This window comes from Melospiza melodia, chromosome 5, assembly GCF_035770615.1.
Source record: "Melospiza melodia melodia isolate bMelMel2 chromosome 5, bMelMel2.pri, whole genome shotgun sequence".
NCBI lineage: Eukaryota > Metazoa > Chordata > Aves > Passeriformes > Passerellidae > Melospiza > Melospiza melodia.
Genome location: NC_086198.1, coordinates 60,608,537 through 60,630,361, shown reverse-complemented (window position 1 = coordinate 60,630,361; position 21,825 = coordinate 60,608,537).

The following is a 21,825-nucleotide window of genomic DNA, read 5'->3' as shown; positions in this document are numbered from 1 at the left end:
TCCTTAAAAAGATCGATACGCAGGATTGTTCCCTGACCCAAGGTGGCATCAGTGCCAAGTCAGGCTGTTTTCGTAGTACCAAGTGCGTCCTGCAATTTGCCATCCAGAAGAGGGGCAGTTGAGTTTTGTTTGCCAGAGAAAAGGGCCGTGGTATGTGTTTGGGGGCATATGGCTGAGAGTGGCCGGCTGGCCCCTGAAAATCCAAGATAGGCAGGATGGTTCCCAGAGCCAAGGTGGCACCAGTGCCATGTTGGCCTGGTTTGATAGTACCATGTGGCTCCTGCAATCTGCCATCCAGAAGCGGGGCAGCTTACTTTTGTTTGCCAGGGAAACGGGCCGAGGTATTTGTCTGGGGGCCTATGGCTGGGAGTGACCGGCTGGCTCCTGAAAAGCTACGATAGGCAGGATGGTGACCAGACCCATGGTGGCACCAGTGCCATGTTGGCCTGGTTTGATAGTACCATGTGGCTCCTGCAATCTGCCATCAAAAAGTTGGCAGGCGAGTTTTGTTTTCCAGGGAAAAGCGCCGTTGCTTTTGTTTAGAGGCCTGTGGCAGGGAGTGGCCGCCTGTCCTCGTAGAATCTACGTTACGCAGCATGGTTCCCAGAGCCAAGGTGGCACCAGGGCCAAGTCGGGCTGGTTTGATAGTACCAAGTGGCTCCTGCAATCTGCCATCAAAAAGTTGGCAGGCGAGTTTTGTTTTCCAGGGAAAAGCGCCGTTGTTTGTGTTTGGGGGCCTGTGGCTGGGAGTGGCCGGCTGGCTCCTTAGAATCCACAATACGCAGGATGGTTCCCAGACCAGAGGTGGCACCAGTGCCAAGTCGGGCTGGTTTGATAGTACCAAGTGGCTCCGGCAATCTGCCATCCAGAAGCGGGGCAGCTTACTTTTGTTTGCCAGGGAAACGGGCCGAGCTTTGTGTCTGGGCGCCTATGGCTGGGAGTGACCTGCTAGGTCCTGAAAAGCTACGATAGGCAGGATGGTGACCAGACCCATGGTGGCACCAGTGCCAAGTTGGGCTGGTTTGATAGTACCAAGTGGCTCCTGCAATCCGCCATCAAAAAGTGGGAGGGCGAGTTTTGTTTTCCAGGGAAAAGCGCCGTTGTTTGTGTTTGGGTGCCTGTGGCAGGGAGTGGCCGGCTGGCTGCTTAGAATCCACGATACGCAGGATGGTTCCCAGACCCAAGGTGGCACCAGTGCCAAGTTGGGCTGGTTTGATAGTACCAAGTGGTTCCTGCAATCTGCCATCCAGAAGCGGGGTAGCTTACTTTTGTTTGCCAGGGAAACGGGCCGAGTATTGTGTCTGGGGGCCTATGGCTGGGAGTGACCGGCTGGCTCCTGAAAACTACGATAGGCAGGATGGTGACCAGACCCATGGTGGCACCAGTGCCAAGTTGGGCTGATTTGATAGTACCAAGTGGCTCCTGCAATCTGCCATCAAAAAGTTGGCAGGCGAGTTTTGTTTTCCAGGGAAAAGCGCCGTTGATTGTGTCTGGGGGCCTGTGGCTGGAGTGGCCGGCTGGCTCCTTACAATGAACGATACGCAGGATGGTTCCCAGACCTGAGGTGGCACCAGTGCCAAGTCGGGCTAGTTTGATGGTGCAAAGTGGCTCCTGCAATCTGCCATCCAGAAGCGGGGTAGCTTACTTTTGTTTGCCAGGGAAACGGGCCGAGCTTTGTGTCTGGGCGCCTATGGCTTGGAGTGACCGGCTAGGTCTTGAAAAGCTACGATAGGCAGGATGGTGACCAGACCCATGGTGGCACCAGTGCCAAGTTGGGCTGATTTGATAGTACCAAGTGGCTCCTGCAATCTGCCATCAAAAAGTTGGCAGGCGAGTTTTGTTTTCCAGGGAAAAGCGCCGTTGTTTGTGTTTGGGGGCCTGTGGCTGGGAGTGGCCGGCTGGCTCCTTAGAATCCACGATACGCGGCATGGTTCCCAGACCAGAGGTGGCACCAGTGCCAAGTTGGGCTGGTTTGATAGTACCAAGTGCGTCCTGCAATCTGCCATCCAGAAGCGGGGCAGCTTACTTTTGTTTGCCAGGGAAACGGGCCGAGGTTTGTGTCTGGGGGCCTATGGCTGGGAGTGAGCGGCTGGCTCCTGAAAAGCTACGATAGGCAGGATGGTGACCAGACCCATGGTGGCACCAGTGCCAAGTTGGGCTGGTTTGATAGTACCAAGTGGCTCCTGCAATCTGCCATCAAAAAGTTGGCAGGCGAGTTTGTTATCCAGGGAAAAGCGCCGTTGTTTGTGTTTGGGGGCCTGTGGCTGGGAGTGGCCGGCTGGCTCCTTAGAATCCACGATACGCAGGATGGTTCCCAGACCAGAGGTGGCACCAGTGCCAAGTCGGGCTGGTTTGATGTTGAAAAGTGGCTCCTGCAATCTGCCATCCAGAAGCGGGATAACTTACTTTTGTTTGCCAGGGAAACGGGCCGAGGTTTTTGTCTGGGGGCCTATGGCTGGGAGTGTTTGGCTGGCTCCTGAAAAGCTACGATAGGCAGGATGGTGACCAGACCCATGGTGGCACCAGTGCCAAGTTGGGCTGGTTTGATAGTACCAAGTGGCTCCTGCAATCTGCCATCAAAAAGTTGGCAGGCGAGTTTTGTTTTCCAGGGAAAAGCGCCGTTGTTTGTGTTTGGGGGCCTGTGGCTGGGAGTGGCCGGCTGTCTCCTTAGAATCCACGATACGCAGGATGGTTCCCAGACCAGAGGTGGCACCAGTGCCAAGTCGGGCTGGTTTGATGGTGCAAAGTGGCTCCTGCAATCTGCCATCCAGAAGCGGGGTAGCTTACTTTTGTTTCCCAGGGAAACGGGCCGAGGTATTTGTCTGGGGGCCTATGGCTGGGAGTGACTGGCTGGCTACTGAAAAGCTACGATAGGCAGGATGGTTACCAGACTCATGGTGGCACCAGTGCCAAGTCGGGCTGGTTTGATGATACTAAATAGCTCCTGCAATCTGCCATCCAGACGCGGGGCAGCGGATTTTTGTTTGCTGGAGAAAAGTTCCGTGGTTTTTTTTTGGGGGTATATGGCTGGACGTGGCCGGCTGGCTCCTTAAAAAGCTCGATACGCAGGATTGTTCCCTGACCCAAGGTGGCATCAGTGCCAAGTCGGGCTGTTTTCGTAGTACCAAGTGCGTCCTGCAATTTGCCATCCAGAAGAGGGGCAGTTGAGTTCTGTTTGCCAGAGAAAAGGGCCGTGGTATGTGTTTGGGGGCATATGGTTGAGAGTGGCCGGCTGGCCCCTGAAAATCCACGATAGGCAGGATGGTTCCCAGAACCAAGGTGGCACCAGTGCCATGTTGGCCTGGTTTGATAGTACCATGTGGCTCCTGCAATCTGCCATCCAGAAGCGGGGCTGCTTACTTTTGTTTGCCAGGGAAACGGGCCGAGGTATTTGTCAGGGGGCCTATGGCTGGGAGTGACCGGCTGGCTCCTGAAAAGCTACGATAGGCAGGATGGTGACCAGACCCATGGTGGCACCAGTGCCAAGTTGGGCTGGTTTGATAGTACCAAGTGGCTCCTGCAATCTGCCATCAAAAAGTTGTCAGGCGAGTTTTGTTTTCCAGGGAAAAGCGCCGTTGTTTTTGTTTAGAGGCCTGTGGCTGGGAGTGGCCGGCTGCCTCCTTTGAACCCAGGATACGTAGGATGGTTCCCAGAGCCAAGGTGGCACCAGTGCAAAATTGGGCTGGTTTGATAGTACCAAGTGGCTCCTGCAATCTGCCATCCAGAAGCGGGGCAGCTTACTTTTGTTTCCCAGGGAAACGGGCCGAGGTATTTGTCTGGGGGCCTATGGCTGGGAGTGACCGGCTGGCTACTGAAAAGCTACGATAGGCAGGATGGTTACCAGACTCATGGTAGCACCAGTGCCAAGTCGGGCTGGTTTATAATACTAAATAGCTCCTGAAATCTGCCATTCAGACGCGGGGCAGCGGATTTTTGTTTGCTGGAGAAAAGTTCCGTGGTTGTTTTTTGGGGGTATATGGCTGGGCGGGGCCGGCTGGCTCCTTAAAAAGATCGATACGCAGGATTGTTCCCTGACCCAAGGTGGCATCAGTGCCAAGTCGGGCTGTTTTCGTAGTACCAAGTGCGTCCTGCAATTTGCCATCCAGAAGAGGGGCAGTTGAGTTTTGTTTGCCAGAGAAAAGGGCCGTGGTATGTGTTTGGGGGCATATGGCTGAGAGTGGCCGGCTGGCCCCTGAAAATCCAAGATAGGCAGGATGGTTCCCAGAGCCAAGGTGGCACCAGTGCCATGTTGGCCTGGTTTGATAGTACCATGTGGCTCCTGCAATCTGCCATCCAGAAGCGGGGCAGCTTACTTTTGTTTGCCAGGGAAACGGGCCGAGGTATTTGTCTGGGGGCCTATGGCTGGGAGTGACCGGCTGGCTCCTGAAAAGCTACGATAGGCAGGATGGTGACCAGACCCATGGTGGCACCAGTGCCAAGTTGGGCTGGTTTGATAGTACCAAGTGGCTCCTGCAATCTGCCATCAAAAAGTTGGCAGGCGAGTTTTGTTTTCCAGGGAAAAGCGCCGTTGCTTTTGTTTAGAGGCCTGTGGCAGGGAGTGGCCGCCTGTCCTCGTAGAATCTACGTTACGCAGCATGGTTCCCAGAGCCAAGGTGGCACCAGGGCCAAGTCGGGCTGGTTTGATAGTACCAAGTGCATCCTGCAATCAGCCATCCAAAAGCGGGGCAGCTTACTTTTGTTTGCCAGGGAAACGGGCCGAGGTTTGTGTCTGGGGGCCTATGGCAGGGAGTGACCGGCTGGCTCCTGAAAAGCTACGATAGGCAGGATGTTTACCAGACCCATGGTGGCACCAGTGCCAAGTTGGGCTGATTTCATAGTACCAAGTGGCACCTGCAATCTGCCATCCAGAATCGGGGCAGCTTACTTTTGTTTTCCAGGGAAACGGGCCGAGGTTTGTGTCTGGGGGCCTATGGCTGGGAGTGACCGGCTGGCTCCTGAAAAGCTACGATAGGCAGGATGGTGACCAGACCCATGGTGGCACCAGTGCCAAGTTGGGCTGGTTTGATAGTACCAAGTGGCTCCTGCAATCTGCCATCAAAATGTTGGCAGGCGAGTTTTGTTTTCCAGGGAAAAGCGCCGTTGGTTTTGTTTGGGGGCCTGTGGCTCAGAGTGGCCGGGTGGCTGCTTAGAATCCACGATACGCAGGATGGTTCCCAGACCCAAGGTGGCACCAGTGCCAAGTCGGGCTGGTTTGACACTACCAAGTGGCTCCTGCACTCTGCCATCCAGAATCGGGGCAGCTTAATTTTGTTTGCCAGGGAAACGGTCCGAGGTTTGTGTCTGGGGGCCTATGGCTGGGAGTGACCGGCTGGCTCCTGAAAAGCTACGATAGGCAGGATGGTTCCCAGATCCAAGATGGCACCAGTGCCAAGTCGGGGTGGTTTGATGGTGCAAAGTGGCTCCTGCAATCTGCCATCCTGACGCGGGGCAGCGGATTTTTGTTTCCAAGAGAAATGGTCCGTGGTTTGTTTTTGGGGCTATATGGCTGGGCTTGGCCTGCTGGCTCCTTAAAAAGCTACGATAGGCAGGATGGTTCCCTGACCCAAGGTTGCACCAGTGCCAAGTCGGGCGGTTTTCGTAGTACAAAGTGCGTCCTAAAATTTGCCATCCAGAAGAGGGTCAGTTGAGTTTTGTTTACCAGAGAAAAGGGCCGTGGTTTGTTTTTGGGGGCATATGGCAGATAGTGGCCGTCTGGCCCCTGAAAATCCACGATAGGCAGGATGGTTCCCAGACCAGAGGTGGCACCAGTGCCAAGTCGGGCTGGTTTGATAGTACTAAATAGCACCTGCAATCTGCCATGCAGAAGCGGGGCAGCTTACTTTTGTTTGCCAGGGAAACGGGCCGAGGTTTGTGTCTGGGGGCCTATGGCTGGGAGTGACCGCCTGGCTCCTGAAAAGCTACGATAGGCAGGATGGTGACCAGACCCATGGTGGCACCAGTGCCAAGTTGGGCTGGTTTGATAGTACCAAGTGGCTCCTGCAATCTGCCATCAAAAAGTTGGCAGGAGAATTGTGTTTTCCAGGGAAAAGCACCATTGATTGTGTTTGGGGGTCTGTGGGTGGGAGTGGCCGGCTGGCTCCTTAGAACACACGATACGCAGGATGGTTCCCAGACCCAAGGTGGCACCAGTGCCACGTCGGGCTGGTTTGATGGTGAAAAGTGGCTCCTGCAATCTGCCATCCTGAAGCGGGGTAGGTTACATTTGTGTACCAGGGAAACGGGCCGAGGTTTATGACTGGGGGCCTAGGGCTAGGAGTGACCGGCTGGCTCCTGAAAAGCAACAATAGGCAGGATGGTTCCCAGACCCAAGGTGGCACCAGTGCCAAGTTGGGCTGGTTTGATGGTACCAACTGGCTCCTGCAATCTGCCATCTAAAAGTTGTCAGGCGAGTTTTGTTTTCCAGGGAAAAGCGCCGTTGATTTTGTTTGGAGGCCGGTGGCTGGCAGTGGCTGCCTGTCGTCTTAGAATCCGGGTTACGCAGCATGGTTCCCAGAGCCAAGGTGGCACCAGTGTCAAGTTGGGCTGGTTTGATAGTACCAAGTGGCTCCTGCAATCTGCCATCCAGAAGCGGGGCAGCTTACTTTTGTTTGCCAGGGAAACGGGCCGAGGTATTTGTCTGGGGGCCTATGGCAGGGAGTGACCGGCTGGCTCCTGAAAAGCTACGATAGGCAGGATGGTGACCAGACCCATGGTGGCACCAGTGCCAAGTTGGGCTGGTTTGATAGTACCAAGTGGCTCCTGCAATCTGCCATCAAAAAGTTGGCAGGCCAGTTTTGTTTTCCAGGGAAAAGCGCCGTTGTTTTTGTTTGGGGGACTGTGGCTGGGAGTGGCCGGCTGGCTCCCTAGAACACACGATACGCAGGATGGTTCCCAGACCCAAGGTGGCACCAGTGCCAAGTCGGGCTGGTTTGATAACACCAAGTGGCTCCTGCAATCTGCCATCCAGAAGCAGGGCAGCTTACTTTTGTTTTCCAGGGAAACGGACCGAGGTTTTTGTCTGGGGGCCTATGGCTGGGAGTGACCGGCTGGCTCCTGAAAAGCTACGTTAGGCAGGATGGTGACCAGACCCATGGTGGCACCAGTGCCAAGTTGGGCTGGTTTGATAGTACCAAGTGGCTCCTGCAATCTGCCATCAAAATGTTGGCAGGCGAGTTTTGTTTTCCAGGGAAAAGCGCCGTTGTTTGTGTTTGGGGGCCTGTGGCTGGGAGTGGCCGGCTGGCTCCTTAGTATCCACAATACGCAGCATGGTTCCCAGACCAGAGGTGGCACCAGTGCCAAGTCGGGCTGGTTTGATGGTGCAAAGTGGCTCCTGCAATCTGCCATCCAGAAGTGCGGTAGCTTACTTTTGTGTGCCAGGGAAACAGGCCGAGGTTTGTGTCTGGGGGCCTATGGCTGGGAGTGACCGGCTGGCTCCTGAAAAGCTACGATAGGCAGGATGGTGACCAGACCCATGGTGGCACCAGTGCCAAGTTGGGCTGGTTTGATAGTACCAAGTGGCTCCTGCAATCTGCCATCAAAAAGTTGGCAGGCGAGTTTTGTTTTCCAGGGAAAAGCGCCGTTGTGTGTGTTTTGGGGCCTGTGGCTGGGAGTGGCCAGCTGGCTCCTTAGAATCCACGATACGCAGGATGGTTCCCAGACCCAAGGTTGCACCAGTGCCAAGTCGGGCTGGTTTGTTAGTACCAAGTGGTTCCTGCAATCTGCCATCCAGAAGCGGGGCAGCTGAATTTTGTTTGCCAGAGAAAAAGGCTGTTGTTTGTGTTTCGGGGCCTGTGGCTGGCAGTGGACGGCTGGCTCCTGAAAATCCATGATACGCAGCATGGTTCCCAGACCCAAGGTGGCACCAGTGCCAAGTAGGGCTGGTTTCATAGTACCCAGTGGCTCCTGCAATCTGCCATCCAGAAGAGGGGCAGTTGAGTTTTGTTTTCCAGAGAAAAGGGCCGTGGTTTGTGTTTGGGGCCTATGGCTGAGAGTGACCGGCTGACCCCTGAAAATCCACTATACGCCGGATGGTTCCCAGATCCAAGGTGGCACCAGTGCCATGTTGTGCTGATGTGATAGTCCCAAGTGGCTCCTGCAATCTGCCATCCAGAAGTGGGGCAGCTGAATTTTGTTTGCCAGAGAAAAAGGCTGTGGTTTTTGTTTGGGGGCCTATGGCTGGGAGTGGCCGGCTGGCTCCTGAAAATCCATGATACGCAGCATGGTTCCCAGACCCAAGGTGGCACCAGTGCCAAGTGGGGCTGGTTTCACAGTGTCAAGTGCCTCCTGCAATCTCCCATCCAGAAGCGGGGCAGCTGAGTTTTGTTTGCCTGTGAAACGGGCCGTTGTTTTTGATTGGGGTCTGTGGCCGAGAGTGTTCAGCTGGCTCCTGACATTCCACAATACGCAGGATGGTTCCCAGACCCAAGGTGGCACCAGTGCCAAGTCTTGCTGGTTTGATAGTACCAAGTGGCTCCTGCAATCTGCCATCCAGAAGCGGTGCAGCTGAGTTTTGTTTGCCAGAGGAAAGGGCCGTGGGTTGTGTTCGGGGGCATATGGCTGGGAGTGGCCGGCTGTCTCATTAAAAAGATCGATACGCACGATGGTTCCCAGACCCAAGGTGGCACCAGTGCCAAGTCGGGCTGTTTTTATAGTACCAAGTGCGTCCTGCAATTTGCCATCCAGAAGAGGGGCAGTTGAGTTTTGTTTGCCAGAGAAAAGCGCCGTTGTTTGTGTTTGGGGGCTTGTGGCTGGGAGTGGCCGACTGGCGCCTTAGAATCTGCGATACGCAGCATGGTTCCCAGACCCAAGGTGGCACCAGTTCCAAGTTGGGCTGGTTTGATAGTAGCAAGTGGCTCCTGCAATCTGCCATCCAGAAGCGGGGTAGCTTACTTTTGTTTGCCAGGGAAACGGGCCGAGGTTTGTGACTGGGGGCCTATGGCTGGGAGTGACCGGCTGGCTCCTGGAAAGCTACGATAGGCAGGATGGTGACCAGACCCATGGTGGCACCAGTGCCAAGTTGGGCTGGTTTGATAGTACCAAGTGGCTCCTGCAATCTGCCATCAAAAAGTTGGAAGGCGAGTTTTGTTTTCCAGGGAAAAGCGCCGTTGTTTGTGTCTGGGGGCCTGTGGCTGGAGTGACCGGCTGGCTCCTTAGAATCCACGATACGCAGGATGGTTCCCAGACCAGAGGTGGCACCAGCGCCAAGTCGGGCTGGTTTTATAGTACCAAGTGGTTCCTGCAATCTGCCATCCAGAAGCGGGGCAGCTTACTTTTGTGTGCCAGGGAAACGGGCCGAGCTTTGTGTCTGGGCGCCTATGGCTGGGAGTGACCGGCGAGGTCCTGAAAAGCTACGATAGGCAGGATGGTGACCACATCCATTGTGTCACCAGTGACAAGTTGGGCTGCTTTGATAGTACCAAGTGGCTCCTGCAATCCGCCATCAAAAATTTGGCAGGCGAGTTTTGTTTTCCAGGGAAAAGCGCCGTTGTTTGTGTTTGGGGGCCTGTGGCTGGGAGTGGCCGGCTGGCTCCTTAGAAGCCACGATACGCGGCATGGTTCCCATACCAGAGGTGGCACCAGTGACAAGTCGGGCTGGTTTGATAGTACCAAGTGCGTCCTGCAATCTGCCATCCAGAAGCGGGGCAGCTTACTTTTGTTTGCCAGGGAAACGGGCAGAGCTTTGTGTCTGGGGGCCTATGGCTGGGAGTGACCGGCTGGCTCCTGAAAAGCTACGATAGGCAGGATGGGGAGCAGACCCATGGTGGCACCAGTGCCAAGTTGGGCTGGTTTGATAGTACCAAGTGGCTCCTGCAATCTGCCATCAAAAAGTTGGCAGGCGAGTTTTGTTTTCCAGGGAAAAGCGCCGTTGTTTGTGTTTGGGGGCCTGTGGGTGGGAGAGGCCGGCTGGCTCCTTAGAATCCACGATACGCAGGATGGTTCCCAGACCTGACGTGGCACCAGTGCCAAGTCGGGCTGGTTTTATAGTACCAAGTGGTTCCTGCAATCTGCCATCCAGAAGCGGGGCAGCTTACTTTTGTTTTCCAGGGAAACGGGCCGAGGTTTTTGTCTGGGTGCCTATGGCTGGGAGTGACCTGCTAGGTCCTGAAAAGCTACGATAGGCAGGATGGTGACTATATCCATTGTGGCACCAGTGCCAAGTTGGGCTGGTTTGATAGTACCAAGTGGCTCCTGCAATCCGCCATCAAAAAGTTGGCAGGCGAGTTTTGTTTTCCAGGGAAAAGCGCCGTTGTTTGTGTTTGGGTGCCTGTGGCAGGGAGTGGCCGGCGGGCTCCTCAGAATCCACGATACGCAGGATGGTTCCCAGACCCAAGGTGGCACCAGTGCCAAGTTGGGCTGGTTTGATACTACCAAGTGCGTCCTGCAAACTGCCATCCAGAAGCGGGGTAGCTTAATTTTTTTGCCAGGGAAACGGGCCGCGGTTTTTTTCTCGGGGCCTATGGCTGGGGGTGACCTGCTGGCTTCTGAAAAGCTACGATAGGCAGGATGGTGACCAGACCCATGGTGGCACCAGTGCCAAGTTGGGCTTATTTGATAGTACCAAGTGGCTCCTGCAATCTGCCATCAAAATGTTGGCAGGCGAGTTTGTTATCTAGGGAAAAGCGCAGTTGTTTGTGTTTGGGGGCCTGTGGCTGGGAGTGGCCGGTTGGCTCCTTAGAATCCACGATACGCAGGATGGTTCCCAGACCAGAGGTGGCACCAGTGCCAAGTCGGGCTGGTCTGATAGTACCAAGTGCGTCCTGCAATCTGCCATCCAGAAGTGGGGCAGCTTAATTTTGTTTGCCAGGGAAACGGGCCGAGGTTTGTGTTTGGGGGCCTGTGGCTGGGAGTTGCCGACTGGCTCCTTAGAACCCATGATACGCAGGATGGTTCCCAGACCAGAGGTGGCACCAGTGCCAAGTTGGGCTAGTTTGATAGTACCAAGTGGCTTCTGCAATCTGCCATCCAGAAGCGGGGCAGCTTACTTTTGTTTGCCAGGGAAACGGGCCGTTGTTTGTGTTTGGGGGCCTGTGGCTGGGAGTTGCCGACTGGCTCCTTAGAATCCACGATACGCGGGATGGTAACCAGACCAGAGGTGGCACCAGTGCCTAGTCGGGCTGGTTTGATAGTACCAAGTGGCTCCTGCAATCTGCCATCCAGAAGCGGGGCAGCTTACTTTTGTTTTCCAGGGAAAAGCGCCGTTGTTTGTGTTTGGGGGCCTGTGGTTGGGAGTGGCCGGATGGCTCCTTAGAATCCACGATACGCAGGATGGTTCCCAGACCAGAGGTGGCACCAGTGCCAAGTCGGGCTGGTTTGATAGTACCAAGTGGCTCCTGCAATCTGCCATCCAGAAGCGGGGCAGCTTACTTTTGTTTGCCAGGGAAACGGGCCGAGGTTTGTGTCTCAGGGCCTATGGCTGGGAGTGACCGGCTGGCTCCTGAAAAGTTACAATAGGCAGGATGGTGACCAGACCCATGGTGGCACCAGTGCCAAGTCGGGCTGGTTTGATAGTACCAAGTGGCTCCTGCAATCTGCCATCAAAAAGTTGGCAGGCGAGTTTTGTTTTCCAGGGAAAAGCGCCGTTGTTTGTGTTTGGGGGCCTGTGGCTGGGAGTGGCCGGCTGGCTCCTTAGAATCCACGATACGCAGCATGGTATCCAGACCCAAGGTGGCACCAGTGCCAAGTTGGGCTGGTTTGATAATACCAAGTGGTTCCTGCAAACTCCATCAAAAAGTTGGCAGGCGTGTTTTTTTTTCCAGGGAACAGCGCCGTTGATTTTGTTTGGGTGCCTGTGGCTGGGAGTGGCCGGCTGGCTCCTTAGAATCCACGATACGCAGGATGGTTCCCAGACCCAAGGTGGCACCAGTGCCAAGTCGGGCTGGTTTGATTACACCAAGTGGCTCCTGCAATCTGCCATCCAGAAGTGAGGCAGCTAAGTTTTGTTTGCGAGAAAAAAGGGCCGTGGTTTTTGTTGGGGGCCTGTGGCTGGGAGTAACCGGCTGGCTCCTTAAAATCCACGATAGGCAGGATGGTTCCCAGACCCAAGGTGGCACCAGTGCCAAGTCGGGCTGGTTTGATAGTACCAAGTGGCTCCTGCAATCTGCCATCCAGAAGCGGGGCAGCTGAGTTTTGTTTGCCAGAGAAAAAGGCTGTGGTTTTTTTTTGGGGGCCTGTGGCTGGCAGTGGCCGGCTGGCTCCTGAAAATCCACGATACGCAGCATGGTTCCCAGACCCAAGGTGGCACCAGTACAAAGTGGGGCTCGTTTGACAATGTCAAGTGCCTCCTGCAATCTCCCATCCAGAAGCGGGGCAGCTGAGTTTTTTTTGCCAGGGAAACGGACCTTAGTTTTTGATTGGGGTCTGTGGCCGAGAGTGGTCGGCTGTCTCCTGACAATCCACAATACGCAGGATGGTTCCCAGACCAAAGGTGGCACCAGTGCCAAGTCGGGCTGGTTTGATAGTACCAAGTGCCTCCTGCAATCTGCCATCCAGAAGCGGAGCAGCTGAGTTTTGTTTGCCAGAGAAAAGGGCCATGGGTTGTGTTTGGGGGCATATGGCTGGGAGTGGCCACCTGGCTCCTTAAAATGCACGATACGCCGCATGGTAACCAGACGCAAGGTGGCACCAGTGCCAAGTCGGGCTGTTTTTGTAGTACCCAGTGGCTCCTGCAATTTGCCATCCAGAAGCGGGGCAGCTAAATTTTGTTTGCTAGAGAAAAGGGCTGTGGTTTGTGTTTGGGGGTCTATGGCCGAGAGTGGTAGGCTGGCCCCTGAAAATCAACGATAGGCAGGATGGTTCCCAGATCCAAGGTGGCACCAGTGCCAAGTAAGGCTGGTTGTATGGTTCAAAGTGACTCCTGCAATCTGCCATCCAGAAGCGGGACAGCTGAGTTTTTTTTGCCAGAGAAAAGGTCCGTGGTTTCTTTTTGGGGCATACGGCTGGGAATTGCCGGCTGGCTCCTTAAAATGCTCGATACGCAGGATGGTTCCCAGAGCCAAGGTGGCACCACTGCCAAGTCGGGCTCTTTTTGTAGTACCAAGTGCGTCCTGCAATTTGCCATCCAGAAGAGGGGCAGTTGAGTTTTGTTTGCCAGAGAAAAGGGCCGAGGTTTGTGTTTGGGAGCATATGGCTGGGAATGACCGGCTGGCCCCTGAAAATCCACGATACGCCGGATGGTTCCCAGATCCAAGGTGGTACCATTACCAAGTCGGGCTGGTTTGATAGTCCCAAGTGGCTCCTGCAAACTGCCATCCAGAAGCGGGGCAGCTGAGTTTTGTTTGCCAGGGAAATGGGCCGTTGTTTGTGTTTGGGGGCCTGTGGCTGGGAGTGTTCGGCTGGTTCCTGAATATGTACGATACGCAGGATTGTTCCCAGATCCAAGGTGGCAGCAGTGCCATGTTGTGCTGCTGTGATAGTCCCAAGTGGCTCCTGCAATCTGCCATCCAGAAGTGGGGCAGCTGATTTTTGTTTGCCAGAGAAAAGGTCCGTGGTTTGTGTTTGGGGGCATATGGCTGAGAGTGGCCGGCTGGCCCCTGAAAATCCACGATACACAGGATGGTTCCCAGATCCAAGGTGGCACCTGTGCCAAGTCGGGCTGATTTGATAGTACTAAGTAGCTCCTGCAATCTGTCATCCAGAAGCGGGGCAGCTTACTTTTGTTTGCCAGGGAAACGGGCCGAGGTTTCTGTTTGGGGGCCTATGGCTGGGAGTGACCGGCTGGCTCCTGAAAAGCTACAATAGGCAGGATGGTTCCCAGAGCCAAGGTGGCACCAGTGCCAAGTTGGGCTGGTTTGATAGTACCAAGTGGCTCCTGCAATCTGCCATCCAGAAGCAGGGCAGCTGAGTTTTGTTTGCCAGAGAAAAGGGCCTTGGTTTGCGTTTGGGGGCATATGGCTGGGTGTGGCCAGCTGGCTCCTTAAAATGCACGATATGCAACATGGCTCCCAGACCCATAGTGGCACCAGTGCCAAGTCGGGCTGGTTTGATAGTACCAAGTGGCTCCTGCAATCTTCCATGATCACGTGGAGAAATACTTTCTGGTTTCAGCCATATGCTCTTTCTTCTCTCCCTCAACTTCTCTATCACCTCTCATCTGGTTCACATGCGCTGTCTTCAAGGTCCACAGGCTACTTTTCACAGAATCTTCTGGCCTGATGAAGTAAGAATGATGAATAGAACAGAGCTGGGATCTATTTTCCAGTTTGGATAAAATGCATTCTGCACACAAATCCAAGGAGAACGGGCTGCCTCAATGCCCAGAAAATCTTTCACTCCTGCTAGTGTTCTACGTCAACCGCAACTTAGTCTGAAAGAAAAGCTTTTTCTCTGAGAGCATCTGAGAGGTTTGCATGAAGCCCTGATATCTGACATATGCAATTTTGAATAGGAGAGGAAAAAGAAAATGGCAAGGAGTTTTTAATTTTAGTGGTTTCAATTTTAATTTCCGTGCACTTTTTCAAAACTTGTCAGCTCAAATGCCCATCAACATCTTTTAGTCATCTGTAAGTCAGTATTCATATAAAATGTGCTTCAAATCCAAAGAATTTCAAATTTGCACTCCAAGCTTCTATGCCTAGATTTATGATTTCCTACACATATTAGATGAAAGGAAGGCCTTTTTTACTGTGGGAGTGCTGGAACACTGGAACAGGTTGCCCAGAGAAGTTGTGGGTGTCCCATCCCTGAAAGTATTCAAGGTCACCTTGGACGGGGCTTGGAGCAGCAACAAAGGAGAAGCTTGATGGTAGAGAAACAAAGTTGGACTATAGAAGAAACTCGGATTGAAGTATAGGATCAAGTTTTCTCTCAGCTCTTGGGGTAAATTCAAAGTTGTACAAAATGACATTTATCTGTGCTATTCACTACTGTAACAGAAAGTTTCATGAAAACTGTACAGAAGATAGTAAATTTTAAAAGAGATAAGAATTACAGCATAAAATCCATGGGATAGGTTACAACATGAGACACTCTCTAAGAGAAAATCTCTGTGTTTCAGCACTTCATCGGGGTAAGATTTCATGAAGTGCCAAAGAAGGCGGCAAAATATCATTCGGGACATTATTTACTGGAATTCAGCCTGGCCATTAGTAGGAACTGCCTTTGAACATATCATGTAGATATACCACACACGCTTTCCCTTCACTGAAAAATTACTGTTTACAACAAATAAGCAATTGACGATCAAAATTGATTGAAAGCATCTTAAACATGTCAAGTATTTCATTGTAGATGATCTGTGATCCAAATGCTTCTTCCACCTTCGAGAGGGACAGAAGAATTCTTCCATATCATGATGGTTTAAAATTGTATCAACCAATGTTTTCTGCTGAAAAGATATCATCTATTTTTTTCTATTTTTGGAAGAAAATATTCCTAGACATACAACAGGTGAGAACTAAGTAATTTTAAAGAAACAAATGAAATGAAAATATTCTGTAAATAGAATGAAATGAAAAGCTGTGTTTTAAATAGGAGCTAAATATTAAACAGAATTTTTGTACCAGGCATTTGAATTACTGCACCAGCTCTTTTGCCCATCAAGAGAGGCATTTAGCATTTCAGTCTTTTCCAAGGTGTTCATGATCTGCTATGCTGATCTCTGTGTGTGCCTAGGTGTGTGTGGAGGGGGGGGCATATGAAGGGGAGTGTGTATGTTTGCTTTACAATTGTTGTGGCAGATTCATGCCTCAGCTCCACATTTTGTTTTAAAAAGGTCACACCGAGTGGATATGAAGTTTACTATCAACAAGAGATCGATTCCCAAATCATCCATTTGACTCTCCCTTATAAATCATGTGCTTTGTTGCATATTTTATCAAATATACTTTCAAGCCAGATGGAGGAAGGAGGATGTGGGAATCCCTCCACCATCTTGCAACTTTTATGTAAGTAGGTTTTCAAGAAAATCATCATTTCTCTTTTAAATATGTCTGGAACAGGCATGATGGTAGTGTCAACCTGTTGGAGTTTTTGTTGCTGGAAGAAGTTGTACAAAAGGATTGGTTTTTACATTGACCAGTTACTGAATCAAGCGCAGGAATACATTGGAAATTTAGCTGGGGGTTCCTTTTCCCAGCAGACTACTTCTAGAACGAGCTTGTACACTGAAGCTGACTCTTTTGCTCTCTTTTTGTTTCTTTCCTATTTTCTTGGCTTCTTTGCCACTATCTAGACAATTTTGGAACTTTGTTCCCAACTAAAATGGTTTCAATAGTCTGATTGTGATCATACATTTTTACAAGGAATTTTTAAAATCTTTCCTCGAGTCCAGAAAGTCAAGGACTTAGATCTTTTTCTTCCCTTATCAATATTGCCATGAAATTGATAAATAAAGACCAACTCTTTATTTTTGTTTTTAACCCACGTAGATAATTCCCATCCATTAATCCATTTTGTGGACCAATAGCTGCCATTCTGATGGAAGCTGTCACTTCTTAACAATAGGCATTCTGTGACTATGTTGACTGCACTTTGGGTGAAGATCCTAACTGGTCTTAGATATACATAGGGAGAAATTTGCTCAGCCAGTGTCAGTCTTAAGCATGCGTATCAGAAGATCTTTCTAGAGCTGGGAATTTTCCCATGAAAGGGATTCAGTTAGGGAAGAGACACTTGTGCCAGAGTTTTACATTCTTCTTGAACACTGCTTAAGGAACTTAGATGCCATGTCCATTTGGATCTCTGTCTGCACAGAACTTTGTCATGCCAGTGCTTTGAAATGCATCTTGAAGAGAATTCACTAGCACAGAATGAAAGAGAGTGGAAGGGGTTGGTGGGGCTAACCAGGCCCAACCCCCCTGCCTAAACCAGGATACCTAGAGCCTCTTGCCCAGGATTCTATCTGGGTGTACTTTTAATGTCTTCAAAGATCCAGGCTCCACAATCTTTCTGGGCAGTCTGTGCCGTGGTTCAGTCACCCTGACAGTAAAGAAACATTTACTGATGTTCAAAGGCAATCTCCTGTATTTCAGTGTGTGCCCACTGCCTCTTGTCTTTTCCCTCAGCATCACTGAAAAGACACTGATTCCCTCCCCTTTGCACTATTGCTTCCATATGTATGTGTGATGCCATGTAGAGGTATGTCAAAAACCTCCCTGAAGCCCAGGCAGATAATATTCCCTTCATCTACCAGTCAAGTTGATTCATCAGAGGAGTTTAAAGTGATGTTCAGCATGAAATTCCCCTGAAAAATCATGCTAACTACATTATTTGGTCATCTGTCATGTGCCTGGCAAGGATTTCCAGGAAGAGCTGCTTCATCAACTTCCTGGGGATAAAAAAGAGGCTGGCTGGTTTGTACTATGGCGAGTCCTCTTAATTGCCTTTTTTGAAGATGGGTGTCATTTGCTAACATCCACTCTTTAGCCTCTCTTGTCGTCTACATCTTAGCAAAAAGCTTTTCCACTATGTCTGGCTAGGAAAAACTGTGCCAGCACAGAAAACATCTCCCATCGTGTTCTAGAAGTTGCACGGATGTCTGCCAAGTGTTTGGCAGGAAGAAAAGAAAAGTTGTCCAAAACAGCTTCCAATCGAATGTTCATGTGATTGGAAAAGTCAGGAGAGTGCAAAGGTACTGTTTTCTATCAGTTGGCAAGGTGCGCACACAATCCCAGTGTTGTACAGCTTGCTTCTTCACCTTCCCGAAGCTGCCGCTCTCGCCGGCTGCCGGAGCCCAAGAAGCGGCTTCTTCGCGCAAAGACGATTGTGCCGCTCACAGGGCTCTCCTTAGCGCGGCTTCTGCCGAAAGACGCCCGGCAGCGGCTCTTACCTCCGGAGAGCATCCTACCTTCGTCTTTAGCTCCTCTTCTCATCTACACCTCGGCAAAAAGCTTTTCCACTATGTCTGGCTAGGAAAAACTGTGCCAGCACAGAAAACATCTCCCATCGTGTTCTAGAAGTTGCACGGATGTCTGCCAAGTGTTTGGCAGGAAGAAAAGAAAAGTTGTCCAAAACAGCTTCCAATCGAATGTTCCTGTGATTGGAAAAGTCAGGAGAGTGCAAAGGTACTGTTTTCTATCAGTTGGCAAGGTGCGCACACAATCCCAGTGTTGTACAGCTTGCTTCTTCACCTTCCCGAAGCTGCCGCTCTCGCCGGCTGCCGGAGCCCAAGAAGCGGCTTCTTCGCGCAAAGACGATTGTGCCGTTCACAGTGCTCTCCTTAGCGCGGCTTCTGCCGAAAGACGCCCGGCAGCGGCTCTTACCTCCGGAGAGCATCCTACCTTCGTCTTTAGCTCCTCTTCTCATCTACACCTCGGCAAAACGCTTTTCCACTATGTCTGGCTAGGAAAAACTGTGCCAGCACAGAAAACATCTCCCATCGTGTTCTAGAAGTTGCACGGATGTCTGCCAAGTGTTTGGCAGGAAGAAAAGAAAAGTTGTCCAAAACAGCTTCCAATCGAATGTTCCTGTGATTGGAAAAGTCAGGAGAGTGCAAAGGTACTGTTTTCTATCAGTTGGCAAGGTGCGCACACAATCCCAGTGTTGTACAGCTTGCTTCTTCACCTTCCCGAAGCTGCCGCTCTCGCCGGCTGCCGGAGCCCAAGAAGCGGCTTCTTCGCGCAAAGACGATTGTGCCGCTCACAGGGCTCTCCTTAGCGCGGCTTCTGCCGAAAGACGCCCGGCAGCGGCTCTTACCTCCGGAGAGCATCCTACCTTCGTCTTTCGCGTCTTTTGTAGTCTACATCTTAGCAAAACGCTTTTCCACTATGTCTGGCTAGGAAAAACTGTGCCAGCACAGAAAACATCTCCCATCGTGTTCTAGAAGTTGCACGGATGTCTGCCAAGTGTTTGGCAGGAAGAAAAGAAAAGTTGTCCAAAACAGCTTCCAATCGAATGTTCCTGTGATTGGAAAAGTCAGGAGAGTGCAAAGGTACTGTTTTCTATCAGTTGGCAAGGTGCGCACACAATCCCAGTGTTGTACAGCTTGCTTCTTCACCTTCCCGAAGCTGCCGCTCTCGCCGGCTGCCGGAGCCCAAGAAGCGGCTTCTTCGCGCAAAGACGATTGTGCCGCTCACAGGGCTCTCCTTAGCGCGGCTTCTGCCGAAAGACGCCCGGCAGCGGCTCTTACCTCCGGAGAGCATCCTACCTTCGTCTTTAGCTCCTCTTCTCATCTACACCTCGGCAAAAAGCTTTTCCACTATGTCTGGCTAGGAAAAACTGTGCCAGCACAGAAAACATCTCCCATCGTGTTCTAGAAGTTGCACGGATGTCTGCCAAGTGTTTGGCAGGAAGAAAAGAAAAGTTGTCCAAAACAGCTTCCAATCGAATGTTCCTGTGATTGGAAAAGTCAGGAGAGTGCAAAGGTACTGTTTTCTATCAGTTGGCAAGGTGCGCACACAATCCCAGTGTTGTACAGCTTGCTTCTTCACCTTCCCGAAGCTGCCGCTCTCGCCGGCTGCCGGAGCCCAAGAAGCGGCTTCTTCGCGCAAAGACGATTGTGCCGCTCACAGGGCTCTCCTTAGCGCGGCTTCTGCCGAAAGACGCCCGGCAGCGGCTCTTACCTCCGGAGAGCATCCTACCTTCGTCTTTAGCTCCTCTTCTCATCTACACCTCGGCAAAAAGCTTTTCCACTATGTCTGGCTAGGAAAAACTGTGCCAGCACAGAAAACATCTCCCATCGTGTTCTAGAAGTTGCACGGATGTCTGCCAAGTGTTTGGCAGGAAGAAAAGAAAAGTTGTCCAAAACAGCTTCCAATCGAATGTTCCTGTGATTGGAAAAGTCAGGAGAGTGCAAAGGTACTGTTTTCTATCAGTTGGCAAGGTGCGCACACAATCCCAGTGTTGTACAGCTTGCTTCTTCACCTTCCCGAAGCTGCCGCTCTCGCCGGCTGCCGGAGCCCAAGAAGCGGCTTCTTCGCGCAAAGACGATTGTGCCGTTCACAGTGCTCTCCTTAGCGCGGCTTCTGCCGAAAGACGCCCGGCAGCGGCTCTTACCTCCGGAGAGCATCCTACCTTCGTCTTTAGCTCCTCTTCTCATCTACACCTCGGCAAAACGCTTTTCCACTATGTCTGGCTAGGAAAAACTGTGCCAGCACAGAAAACATCTCCCATCGTGTTCTAGAAGTTGCACGGATGTCTGCCAAGTGTTTGGCAGGAAGAAAAGAAAAGTTGTCCAAAACAGCTTCCAATCGAATGTTCCTGTGATTGGAAAAGTCAGGAGAGTGCAAAGGTACTGTTTTCTATCAGTTGGCAAGGTGCGCACACAATCCCAGTGTTGTACAGCTTGCTTCTTCACCTTCCCGAAGCTGCCGCTCTCGCCGGCTGCCGGAGCCCAAGAAGCGGCTTCTTCGCGCAAAGACGATTGTGCCGCTCACAGTGCTCTCCTTAGCGCGGCTTCTGCCGAAAGACGCCCGGCAGCGGCTCTTACCTCCGGAGAGCATCCTACCTTCGTCTTTCGCGTCTTTTGTAGTCTACATCTTAGCAAAACGCTTTTCCACTATGTCTGGCTAGGAAAAACTGTGCCAGCACAGAAAACATCTCCCATCGTGTTCTAGAAGTTGCACGGATGTCTGCCAAGTGTTTGGCAGGAAGAAAAGAAAAGTTGTCCAAAACAGCTTCCAATCGAATGTTCCTGTGATTGGAAAAGTCAGGAGAGTGCAAAGGTACTGTTTTCTATCAGTTGGCAAGGTGCGCACACAATCCCAGTGTTGTACAGCTTGCTTCTTCACCTTCCCGAAGCTGCCGCTCTCGCCGGCTGCCGGAGCCCAAGAAGCGGCTTCTTCGCGCAAAGACGATTGTGCCGCTCACAGGGCTCTCCTTAGCGCGGCTTCTGCCGAAAGACGCCCGGCAGCGGCTCTTACCTCCGGAGAGCATCCTACCTTCGTCTTTAGCTCCTCTTCTCATCTACACCTCGGCAAAAAGCTTTTCCACTATGTCTGGCTAGGAAAAACTGTGCCAGCACAGAAAACATCTCCCATCGTGTTCTAGAAGTTGCACGGATGTCTGCCAAGTGTTTGGCAGGAAGAAAAGTTGTCCAAAACAGCTTCCAATCGAATGTTCCTGTGATTGGAAAAGTCAGGAGAGTGCAAAGGTACTGTTTTCTATCAGTTGGCAAGGTGCGCACACAATCCCAGTGTTGTACAGCTTGCTTCTTCACCTTCCCGAAGCTGCCGCTCTCGCCGGCTCCCGGAACCGAAGAAGCGGCTTCTTCGCGCAAAGACGATTGTGCCGCTCACAGTGCTCTCCTTAGCGCGGCTTCTGCCGAAAGACGCCCGGCAGCGGCTCTTACCTCCGGAGAGCATCCTGCCTTCGTCTTTCGCGTCTTTTGTAGTCTACATCTTAGCAAAACGCTTTTCCACTATGTCTGGCTAGGAAAAACTGTGCCAGCACAGAAAATATCTCCCATCGTGTTCTAGAAGTTGCACGGATGTCTGCCAAGTGTTTGGCAGGAAGAAAAGAAAAGTTGTCAAAAACGCTTCCAATCGAATGTTCCTGTGATTGGAAAATTCAGGAGAGTGCAAAGGTACTGTTTTCTATCAGTTGGCAAGGTGCGCACACAATCCCAGTGTTGTACAGCTTGCTTCTTCACCTTCCCGAAGCTGCCGCTCTCGCCGGCTGCCGGAGCCCAAGAAGCGGCTTCTTCGCGCAAAGACGATTGTGCCGCTCACAGTGCTCTCCTTAGCGCGGCTTCTGCCGAAAGACGCCCGGCAGCGGCTCTTACCTCCTGAGAGTGGCAGCTTCGGGAAGGTGAAGAAGCAAGCTGTACAACACTGGGATTGTGTGCGCACCTTGCCAACTGATAGAAAACAGTACCTTTGCACTCTCCTGACTTTTCCAATCACAGGAACATTCGATTGGAAGCTGTTTTGGACAACTTTTCTTTTCTTCCTG